The sequence below is a fragment of the Labeo rohita genome, chromosome 16, assembly GCF_022985175.1.
Source record: "Labeo rohita strain BAU-BD-2019 chromosome 16, IGBB_LRoh.1.0, whole genome shotgun sequence".
Taxonomy (NCBI): domain Eukaryota; kingdom Metazoa; phylum Chordata; class Actinopteri; order Cypriniformes; family Cyprinidae; genus Labeo; species Labeo rohita.
In genome coordinates, this window is record NC_066884.1 from 5828572 (window position 1) to 5840972 (window position 12401).

Sequence of the window (12401 nt, forward strand, 5' to 3'; positions counted from 1 at the left end):
GAAAAGCGATCGCAAAGATTATTAAAAAAAACCCCTTATACTCACTTTTGCCGTAAGTGAAGCTGGATCACAAATGATTTGCGTGAACATAGACGCATTTATGTAGATCGGGAGGCGCATTCCCTTCACAAACAAACGTAATCCACTGCATCTTGTAATGATGTTCATTATTACATCCAGCAACACAACACCTCAATTGGAGATATTCTTGTCTAACTTACATCCCTGCTCCGGCATTAAAACAATGGAGGTCGGACTGTTACAGCAGATTTGAGGTAAGATGCTCATGTCAATCAACTATTGCGGGAGCGGCCTCTGTCGATGTGATGCCAAACCGACAGGCATTTGAGAAGGGCTCGATTTGAAAAAGGGGATATTATTTTTACAGATTAATTAAAATCCCACTGCATGGGTTTTTTTCATTATAGGGTAGATGTGTACATACACTGCCAACACATCAAACTATATGTAAAAGTGAACTTTGCATCCGATGACCCCTTTAAAAATAATATTAATTCAAAATAACTGTTCTCTATTTGAATATATTTAAAAATGTAATTTATTTTTGTGATTCAAAGCTGAATTTTCCAGCCTTCAGTTTCACATGATCTTTCATAAATCATTCTAATTTATCTATTTTTTTTTCTCTCTTTAACGTTCTTAGATGAATAGAAAGTTCCAAAAGAACAGCATTTTATTTGAAATGGAACATTCTAAATGTTTTTACTGTCACTTTGGATTCATTTAATGTATACTTACTGAATAGAAGCATGAATTTATTTCAAAGAAATTTTACTGAGGCCAAACCTTTAATTAAGTAAATAAATCTCTAACCCATGAACTCAAACATACCTCATTGAATCCTTTCAATACCTGAAGCAAACATTGTATAGTTTTTCATAATCCTGATGAGTGACGTAAAAGGCAGATTACTGCTAATTCAGCCGAGGACTAGCATGTCTTTTATCAGAATTGAAGCTTCTCACAAAGACAATTCAAGTGCATTTAGATTACATCCGACTTAAGTTCTTTCCTGAAACTGCCAATGATTCATTAGTGAGCTCAGTGAGTCATCTAATGAAAAACCACATTTATAGATTTGTTTTTCAGACATTTTTTCAAATACTGCAAGAGCAAGCCTGTGAATCTGATCTCAAAAGTGAACGAGCATGGGACGCTTTTAAGGAAGAACAAGTGTACCATGACGCTACCCATCTGTGGTATATTCCCAGAGGAGATGGCATGCAGTGTCAGTGACTGAGAGATCATTTACAGGTTACACTTTAATCTTATCCTAAGCTTCACAAGTTACAGACTAAAAAATAAACAAAGTATATGAAATGACATTTGCAAATCATTTTACTTGAAATGTGACATACTATTTTCATATAAAACAAGTAACACTTACTTGAGCCATTCAACACACCTGAGTGTCTTCCTGAAGGTGTGCGCTCATATTCACAACACACACCTTTTACTTCCTGTGAGAGAATGAAGAGAGCACAATGTACAGCAGCATTTAAAACTGAAGGGCCATTTACATCTAGGATGGTCACTTACTTAGTAATCATACAGTAAATGTTCATTTTTGATGATGAACTAACTCGTTTCTGATTAAATTTTTTGTTTTTTTCCACAATTTTTTTGGTTTTTCAGCAGTTTTGTGTATTTGAACCCTTTTCAATAATGACTGTGTGATTTTGAGATGCATCTTTTCACACTGAGGACAACTGAGGGACTCATATGCAACTATTACAGAAGATTCAAATGCTCACTGATGTTCAAGAAGGAAACACAATGCATAAAGAGCCGGGGGGGTGAAAACTTTTGGAATTTGAAGATCAGGGTAAATTGAACTTATTTTGTCTTCTGGGGAACATGTAAGCATCTTCTGTAGCTTCTGAAGGGTAGTACTAAATAAAAAAAATAAAATAAAAAAAAAGCAAAATAAGAAATAAGCAAAATAAGAAAAATCTGCACATCATCATTATGTTCAAAAGTTTTCACCCCCCAGCTCTTAATGCATGTTTTTTTCCTTCTGGAGCATCAGTGAGTGTTTTAACTTTCTGTAATAGTTGCATATGAGTCCCTCAGTTGTCCTCAGTGTGAAAAGATGCATCTCAAAATCATACAGTCATTGTTGAAAAGGGTTCAAATACACAAAAATGCTGAACAGCAGGCAGTTTAACTATTCAGGACAAACAAAGGACTCATGAACAACTATCATTAAACAAAAAAACACAGCTGTGGATCATTCAGGTAACAACACAGTATTAAGAATCAAGCACATGTAACCTTTTTATACATTCAACTATTATTTTCTCTTGTGGACTATAGGAATATAATTTATGTGAAATATCTTATTCAGGTCAGTACTAAATAAAAAACATCAAGCATTTTGTATGATCCCTCTTATATTGGTAAAATATATTTTCTGCAAACTTTTGACCTCAACTGTACATCAACTATGGCATTTGGTTAAATAAAATTTTAATGCACAGGCCACTCTTCCTCTAATTTGCACTGGAACAAACAGGCCCTATAAGTTTCCAATAATGACAGAAAAGGCAATGTTCCACTGTTGTGTTTAGGAATAGCTTCCATTTACTGCAAAATCATTGCGGACTTATGAATAAATCATTATGCATAAGATAATATAATGCATCAAGCCATACTGCCCACAGACCTTTAACCCTTGGGTAGGTTATGAGATTAATCAAAGAAAATGCACTCACCCAGATATCTGGTTAATGTTTGGCCTCAAAACCACCCGAGCGATAGATCTCCATCAAACACTAAGAAGATGAAAAAGGCTTGTTTTTAATCGCATTAGTTTGTCACTAAAATATTACTTAATATTCTCTATGATTTTAAATGATGATAATAGCAGTAGGGTCACTCTTAATATGCAGTATATTGTCATATAAATGTATTAAATACAATATTAAATACAAATTTACACATTAAGGGGGTGTTATTCATGCAAAAAAGACTGATAATGACTTAATTTAATTTAAATACTCATGTGTGAACACTAATTCAGTACCAATGAGCACCTGGTGAGTCACAAATAAGAAATAAACACGTTTATTAAACTTCATAATAAACTCAGCACTGTGAGATATAAATTCAGAATTCTGACTTTTTTTCTTGGAATTGTAGACTTTCGTGGAATTCTAAAATTACATCTTGCAATTCTGACTTTTTTCCTCAGAATTCTGAATTTACATCTCACAATTCTGTTCTTTTTTTTTTTTTTTTTTTTTTTTTTTTTTTTTGGTAATTGCAACATCTTACCTCACAATTCTTACCTCTCACCGAGTCTATATCTCACAATTCAGACTTTTCTTTTTAGAATTGCAAGGTATAAACCTGAAAATGGGAGATATAAATGACCAGAAAAAAGTAGCAATTACCTTTTATTTTTTATCCCATGGTAGAAACAAGCTTCCATAGATAACAGCAAGCAACTGCACAGCAGAAAACTTTCTGAAAAAATAAAGTCGCAAGAGAATATCTATTTTAACCAGTCATCATTGAAGCAGAAATGTACAGATGAAAAGACCTGTTTTTGTTTTTTTGTAGTGTCTTCAAGGATCAGAGATGCTGGAGATTTCATGTCTTCTTGTGAATGGCAATCGACCCTGAGCGCCCTGAAGCTGTGTTCAGATCCACCAAATAGCCTTGGGCTTTTTTGGAGCCTTTCATTTAAAGAAATTAAATACTATTTTTGCATTGAGGTCAGTCATGTAATTGGGCTATTTCATAATGATGCATTATAATAATTGAATGGATCCGGACCAAGACCAAGCCTGATGAGATACATAGGATCAGTCGATACAGAGCAAACCGCTTCTGATTTCTCTCTCAGCACTGCACTTTTTAATACCGCTTCTATTAGAATATTTACAAGGCAGCCGTGCTGCTGCTGATAGTGCCTTCTTGAAAATAAAAAAACACATAATGAACTCATTAGGCTTTAATTTCAGTTAAGAGGGGCAGTGGAGATTAGATGGTAAGAGTGAGCTAATACGTACGGAAGAGGTAGAAATGGAGACAACAACTGTAAGAGTCAGAATGGAGAGTACGAGAGGAGATGCTGCATGTTCATTAGTCTTTGGCGAAGCGCTCCTCGAGTTTCGGCTCATCTGCATGAAGACGGGCTTCTCGTGTCCCTAATGAGAGAACCTAGATACAGTTACATTACCAAAACCCCCAGCAGCACGAGCCAATCGATCCCAGGTTTACCCCAGCGAGTCTCACTAACACTGCTGCTCTGATCGCTGTGATTTGGGTGTTGATGGGGTTTGCTTCCTGGTAGAGAGATGATGTGAGGGGAAGATGAGGCAGAGAAGGCCACACCCTGCAATGGAAAAAACATCTTGGTGTCTGTTGTTTTCTTTTTGGCATAGAAACAAAACTGTATACTGCTCATCTGAATTCTCTGTTAACTGAAATATGCATTATAGCGCTGCTCCATTGCTTGCTTTGATTTGCACCCTAGACACAACCCTAGCAACCACCTAGCAATACCCTAGCAAACACTTCGAACACCCTAGAAATCATATATTATGGTCATGTTAAAGACCCAGAAAAACACATAACAACACCCTAGAAAACAACCAAAACACAAGAACCTACTAACACATCTCAGATCACCGTAGCAACCACATAGCAACACCATAGAAAACAATTAAAACACCACAGAGCCTGTTAAAAACTGCTTAGATCACCATAGCAACATCCTAGAAAACAAGCAAAACAGCAAAGCCTACTAAAAACCTTCTTACATCACCATAGCAACACTCTAGAAAACATCCAAAACAAAAGGGTCTGCTAAAAACTTTTTAGAATGCCACAGTAACACAAAATAACACCAGAGCCTACTAAAAAACTTCTTAGATCACCACAGCAGCACCCTAGAAAACAACCAAAACACCAATCTGCTAAAACTCCTTAGATCACCATAGCAACATCCTAGAAAACAACCAAAACACCAGAGCCTACTAAAACTTCTTACATCACCATAGCAACACCCTAGAAACCAACCAAAACACCAATCTGCTAAAAACTCCTTAGATCACCATAGCAACACACTATAAACCAACCAAGACACCAGAGCCTACTAAAAATGTATCAGATCACCATAGCAACACCCTAGAAAACAACCACAATAAAAGAGTCTGCGAAAAAAAAAAAAAAATTCTTAGAAGACCATAGCAACACCTTAGAAACCAATGTAAACACCAGAGCAACACCTTAGAAACCAACCAAAACACCAGAGCCAACTAAAAACTTATCAGATCACCATAGCAACACCCTAGGAACCAACCAAAACACCAGAGCCATTTAAAAACATCTTAGATCACCATAGCAACACCCTAGTAACCAACCAAAACACCAGAGCCTACTAAAAACATTCGTAGATCACCATAGCAACTGCTTGGCAACCACATAGCAACAAAGTAAAACAGCATATGATAAAAACTTCTCAGATCACCATAGCAACTGCATAGAAAAAAAACACCTTAGAGCCTGCTAAAAAAAACAACAACATTGAAAAACACTCTCATCCCATTTAAAAAAAAAAAAAAAAAAAAAAAAAAAACAGAAGGGAGTGCTTTTGTGAGCTTAAGAACCACTAAACATTCTTTTTCAGACTGAGGTGGAAGGGTCACATTGTAGGGGGTGTAATAAATTCACAAAGTTCCAGTGTTATTTTAATTTGACATGGCTCATAACTTAACCGGATATGCAAATGCAGTCCTCACACACAGGTCGATGAGTTGCTTTATTGTGTGTGGCAGTGGACAGCAGTAGTGTGGAGATCCATATATTAACCAGCGCAGGTGTAAAAGCCTTTCCTTGTCCCAGTTCCAGGAGTGCTTTTACTATCGGTCCACTTCGCACCGGTCTCTCTCTGTGGCAGGACATTAGTTTGATGTGGATTGAGTAACCTGCACCCTGGTGACTACTCTCCCCACATGTCATCATACGTCTTTCATCACTGCTGCTTAAGAAAAAAAGAGGGAAAAGTTAAGATAAAAAATTATTAAAACGATTCAAATGTATTAAAATGTATGCAATATGCAATATATATTAAGACATTTTTACATAAAATTATTTTTTAGAATGAATGAATAAATACATAAACTAATAAAACCATACATAATTGCATAAATAAATAAACAAATAAATAAATGTATTTATTTCAGATGGATAGTACTTGTTTTTAAAATTGTATTTTAAATAAAAAAAAAAATTAAAGCTGTATTTATTTCAGAGATAAATGGAAATTAAATTGTATTTTAAATGAATGAATAAAATATGCCAAAAATCAAGACATTTTTAAATAAAGATTTTAGTTTAGAACAAACAAACGAATGAATGAATGAATAAATGAATGACCAAATCAATAAATAAATGTGTATTTATTTCAGAGATAAATGGATGACACTTGTTATATAATTGTATTTTAAATAAATAAACAAATGAATAAAATATGCCAAAAGTCAAGACGTTTTTTTTCAGATGGGTTGCATTTGTTACTAAAATTGTATTTAATATAAATAAATGAATGAATAAAATATGCTAGAAATCAAGACATTTTTAAATTAAACTCTATTTTTAAATAAATAAATGTATTTCAGAGATAAATGACAACACTTGTTATAAAGTTGCACTTTAAATAAATGAATTAATAAAATAAGCCAAAAATCAAGACATTTTTTTTAAATAAATGTGCAGTTTAGAATGAACAAACAAACAAACAAACAAACAAACAAATGTATTTATTTCAGATGGATAGCGCTTGTTTCTTAAATTTTATTTTAAATAAATAAATGAATGAATAAAATTGTATTTTAAAATAATTAAATAAATACATACACAAATAAATATGTATTTATGAGATAAATGGACAACAATTGTTATATAATTGTATTTTAAATAAGTAAATAAACAAATAAAATATGCCAAATCAAGACATTTTAAATAAAATTGCAGAAGGAATAAATAAATAAATAATGAGAGAATGGCACTTGTTAAAAATGGTGTTTAAAACAAACAAACATTTAAGATTTAAGATATTTTTAAATACAATTACTACTTTTTAATTACTATTTGAAACATGTGTCATTGCATATGCATTCTGTTTCACATACTATATTTAAACAATATGCTAGTATTCGGTTGTGAACACAGTCTCTGAGAAAGGTCTGTTGTTTCCTTCTTATTTGGAAGCTGCAGCCCATTAGCAGTAGTTTTGTTGTGTGGGAGTGGTGAATTTGGCCTGTAATTTAATTATTCTCTGCTCTGATTGGCTTGACGGACTTATTCAGCATATCCTGTTTAAAATCACGGATACTTCCTACGCCTAACTTTAATGGACTGGGAGGACACGCCGAAAAATAATGACAGTCCTTTTAACACAAAAACAGCAGGTCTGTTGCAAAAATGACAAAAAAGCACAATACAAGTCATCCATGAGTCATCCTGATTCATGAATGAATATACTGACTCTTTTGACTCTTATCTGCTATGATATGGCCTCTGCAAATTCTTATGGTCTACTTTTATGATTATTTTATGATTCTTTAAAAAAGGAAATGAAAAAGAGGCCAAATATGATTGAAAATCTCTCTTTCTGAGAAAATTATGCCAAAATCTGTTGTTTTTTTGTCAAACCATTTCCTAAATTCAAAAGACCAGCGAGGTGTGTAACGGTCAGCATGAATGTTTCTGTGAGTTGTACTTTAAAGCACACAGAGGGAGTATTAACAGCCAGCCTCTCCTCTGACGGTTTTCGCTGTTTCAAAAAGAGCGAGAACGCGCTGAAATAAATCAATGGATTGTGGAAGCACACAGGTACACTGCTAGATGTAAAGAGGTAAACAACTGAGGCAATAATAGAGTCCGGAATCTGCGAAATGGTCTTAAAAGCCTCTTCACAAGCTGAGCTTTTAAAGAGCACGGGAGAACCGTCCAAACTCTCGAGTTGCCATTTTAGGGCCACGGGATAGAAAACCACCATAGATGGATTTTTCACTCGCCCCCTCATTCTCTCTCTCTCTCCCCAGCTATATTCCTATCTTTGCTGATTCTGATGAAGAGGGAAGGAGAGGAGGAAGTCTGGAGCCATCACTATGTCCTTATTGCAGCAGAAAAAGGGTCTGCTCGGGTCCTGCCAGTAATTGTGGTCAGGGCACTATGACCTTACTGCTGTGTGTATGGAGACTCTCTGAGAGGGAGGTGGGACACAATATTTATCCCTTATGGGAGGAAGAGGCTCCGCAATCTCAGCAGTCGGCCAACAACATCCATCCTCCTCTTGTAGCCTTTCAGTACCAGAAAGCCTCGAGTGACTATGAGCTGAAGGTATAAACCACATGGAAAATTACAACAGGCACAGCTGGATCTGTAACACACCGAAGGAAAAAAAAAACTTTAAAACTTTATATCAATGAGAACAAAATGAAATACCCAAATCATTTTCTGTTGCACATTTCTGGATTTTAATCTCACATGTTTCATGATAGCTTAAAGGAGAAGTCCACTTCCAGAACAAAGATTTACAGATGATGTACTCGCCCCCTTGTCATCCAAGATGTTCATGTCTTTCTTTCTTCAGTCATAAAGAAATTATGTTTTTTGAGGAAAACATTTCAGCATTTTTCTCCATATAATGGACTGATGTGGTGCCCTGATTTTGAACTTCCAAAATGCAGTTTAAATGCGGCTTCAAACGATCCCAGCCGAGGAAGGGTCTTATCTAGCACAACGATTGGTTGTTTTCATAAAAATAATACAATTTAAATACTTTTTAATCTCAAACGCTCGTCTTGTCTTAATCTGACCGAACTCAGTTTTTTTTCCTGGTTCATGACAGTTAGGGTATGTCGAAAAACTCACAAACTTACATGTTCTCCCTCAACTTCAAAATCATCCTATATTGCTGTTTTACCTTTTTTGTTAAAGTCCACTTTCAGAACAAAAATGTAAAGATAATGTGCTCACCCCCTTGTCATCCAAGATGTTCATGTCTTTCTTTCTTTAGTCGTAAAGAAATTATGATTTTTGAGGAAAACATTTCAGGATTTTTCTTTATATAATGGACTGCTATGGTGCCCCAAATTTAGACTTCCAAAATGCAGTTTAAATGTGGCTTTGAACGATCTCAAATGTGGCTGTAAATGATCCCAGCCGAGGAAGAAGTGTCTTATCTAGCAAAACGATCGGTTATTCTAATTGAAAAAATACAATTTGAATACTTTCTAATCTCAAACGCTGATCTTGTCTTGCTCTCCCTGAACTCTGTGTGTTCTGGTTCAAGGCAGTTAGGGTATGTCGAAAAACTCCAATCGTATTTTCTCCCTCAACTTCAAAAATCATTTCACAATCATCCTACATCACTGCAGAAGTACCGACCCAGTCTTTGCAAAGTGAACATGCAAAGAAGATCAAACACCCTTAACAAAAAAGGTAAAACAGTGATATAGGATGATTTTGAAGTTGAGGGAGAACATGAGATGGGAGTTTTTTTGACATAGCCTTCAATGTCATGAACCGGAACAAAAACAGTCCAGGGAGAGTAAGACAAGACGAGCGTTTGGTATTACTAGTATTAGTTTTATGAAAACTGATCGTTTCACTAGATAAGACCTATATTTCTCGGCTGAGATCGTTTACAACCGCATTTGGGATCATTTGAAGCCGCATTTAAACTGCCTTTTGGAAGTTTAAAATCGGGGCACCATATCTGTCCATTATAAGGAGAAAAATGCTGTTTTTTTTTCCTCAAAAAACAATTTCTTTACAGCTGAAGAAAGAAAGACATGAACATCTTGGATGACAAGGGGGGTGAGTACATTATCTGTAAATTTTTGTTCTGGAAGTGGACTTCTCCTTTAATGTAAAAGTCTACAAAAGAGCAACTTCTAAGCAAAAAGGGACAAAAAGATGAAAAGAAAAAATCTTTTATTAAATCTCAGTTGTTTCTCTTATAACAAAATGAATAAATAGCAAACGGGGTTCTCAGATTTATTCTCCTGTGAAAAAGACACTGTAATCTCACATAGGTCTCTGTAAATTTTCAGACGAAACTTTCTAAAAATGTCTCCAACTGTGCTCGGATTTGCCAAATTCTGTAATCAAATGTCAAAGATTTTAATATGAACTTATATTGCTGATTAAATTCAACAGCTATATTTTCTGTTGAATTTCTTCATATTTATTTTATGGATCTATATCCTTTTTTGTCAACCAGTGTCTATTTTTGTCTATTACATTTTAAGAGAAACATCTGAAACAAAGTTCATACTTACTGTAAATATCTCCAATAAAAAAAGCATCTGAGCATACAACGTTTTTCTGGGACAAAAAGAAGAAAAGAAAAAAACACAAATTAGTTCTTTTTGTAACCTCAATTGTTTCTGAGAAAGGATCTAGTGATTTCACATTTGTCTCATCTAGAGTTTTAGAAGAGATCTCAGAATGTCTCAAACTACCAAGGTCTGCAATCCAAAGTCTGAGATCTTAATGTGAACTTCTATTTCTCCATTACATTAAAAGAAAACAACTGAGACCAAACTGATACTTACGGTAAATGTCTCATGGGCAATAAAAGAGCAACTTTTGAGTACTCATCTTTTCTTTGGGACAAAAAGAATTGCAAATTATTTCTCTTTAGAACCTCAGTTGTTTCTCCTTAAAAATATCAATAGAGAGCAACTGGAGACTTCTACTTTTATTCTCCTGAGAAAAAGACACAAATCCCAAACATCCATCTAGAGTTTCAGAAGATATCTCAAAATGTCTTAAACTGTGCTCAAATTTCCCAGGATCCCAAAGTCTGCTATCAAAATTCAGAGATCTCAAAATGAACTCTATAGAGTTTTTAGAGTCAAATTCTATTTTCCTCCAATATCTGCCCACTGGAAGGACAGAAAAAACCCCAACAAAAAACAAAAAAAAAAAACAAAACAAAACAAGCAGTCTCTTTGATATCTCAATTGGATCTTAAAGGAGTAGTTCACTTCCTGAACAGAACATAATCTGATCGTTAGTTTAGAGTCCTTTGAAGCTGCATTTAAACTGTATTTTGGAAGGTAAAACTCAGCGGCACCATAGAAGTCCATTATATGGAGAGGAATCCTGAAATGTTTTCTTCATAAAACACAATTTTTTACGACCGGAGACAGAAAGACATGAGGATCTTGGATGACAAGGGGGTGAGTACATTTTCTGTCAATTTTTGTTCTGGAAGTGAACTACTTCTTTAAAACAGGTTAAATGGAAACTTTTGTTTAAGTCTCACATTTACTCTTCTAAACTTACAAGCCTCCATGAGTTTCAGAAGAAATCTCAAAGTGTCTCAAACTGTGCTCAGATTTCCCTAAGACACTCAAAGTCTGAAAAAAGGCCAAATGATTTTTAAGTATGTTATTCGCGTTCATTTAATAGCTCTGTACATTTACTGCCTACTAAGATTTGTAATATTTGAGTCTATTTTTATTCATTTTTAGCAGGAAAATTCCAATACTCGCATCCAGGTTCTCCAAGAGCGCAAGAGCCTCTGAGCAAAATCATTTCCTCAGGATCACTGGTAGAAAAGAAAACAAAAATCACACAACATCTCTTATTAATATTCACAATAAATATTAAAAGGAGACTTCTGCTTGTCTCCTACTTCTCCTCAGAGTTTCAAAAGAGATCTCAAAATATCTCAAACTGTGCTCAGATTTCCTAAGATCCTTAAGGCTGAAATCAAATACCAGAGATCTCAATATAACTCAATTTTTTGGCATCAAATGTAAAATACTGTAAAATTTGATAATTTTTACTGAATCCAAGAAATTTTAGCAGGAAAAATCCAAGATGAAATTTTCTCTGAGATCTTCTGAGCTATGAAAGCTGTATAATTTTCCTCTCACACTAGGAAAAACTAGGAAAGAAAACAATAAATCGCATCTCTTTGATATCTCAGTTGATTCTAAAGACAGCAAAGAGGTTAAATGGAAAGAGAACTCATACTTTTCAATTTCTGAAATGTCAGATATAATATAAACTCAAACATTTCTCATCTTTCTCATCAAACAACTCACTTTCATTTTAGAACTTTATATATGTGACCCTGGACTACAAAACAAGTCTTAAGCAGCACGGGTATATTTGTAGCAATAGCCAACAATACATTGTATTGGTCAAAATAATAGATTTTTCTTGTATGCCAGTCATTAGGATATTAAGTAAAGATCATGTTCCATGAAGATATTTTGTACATTTCCTACCGCAAATATATCAAAACTTAATTTTTGATTAGTAATATGCATTGCTAAGAACTTAATTTGGACAACTTTAAAAGCGATTTTTTATACCCTCAGATTCCAGATTTTCAAATAGTT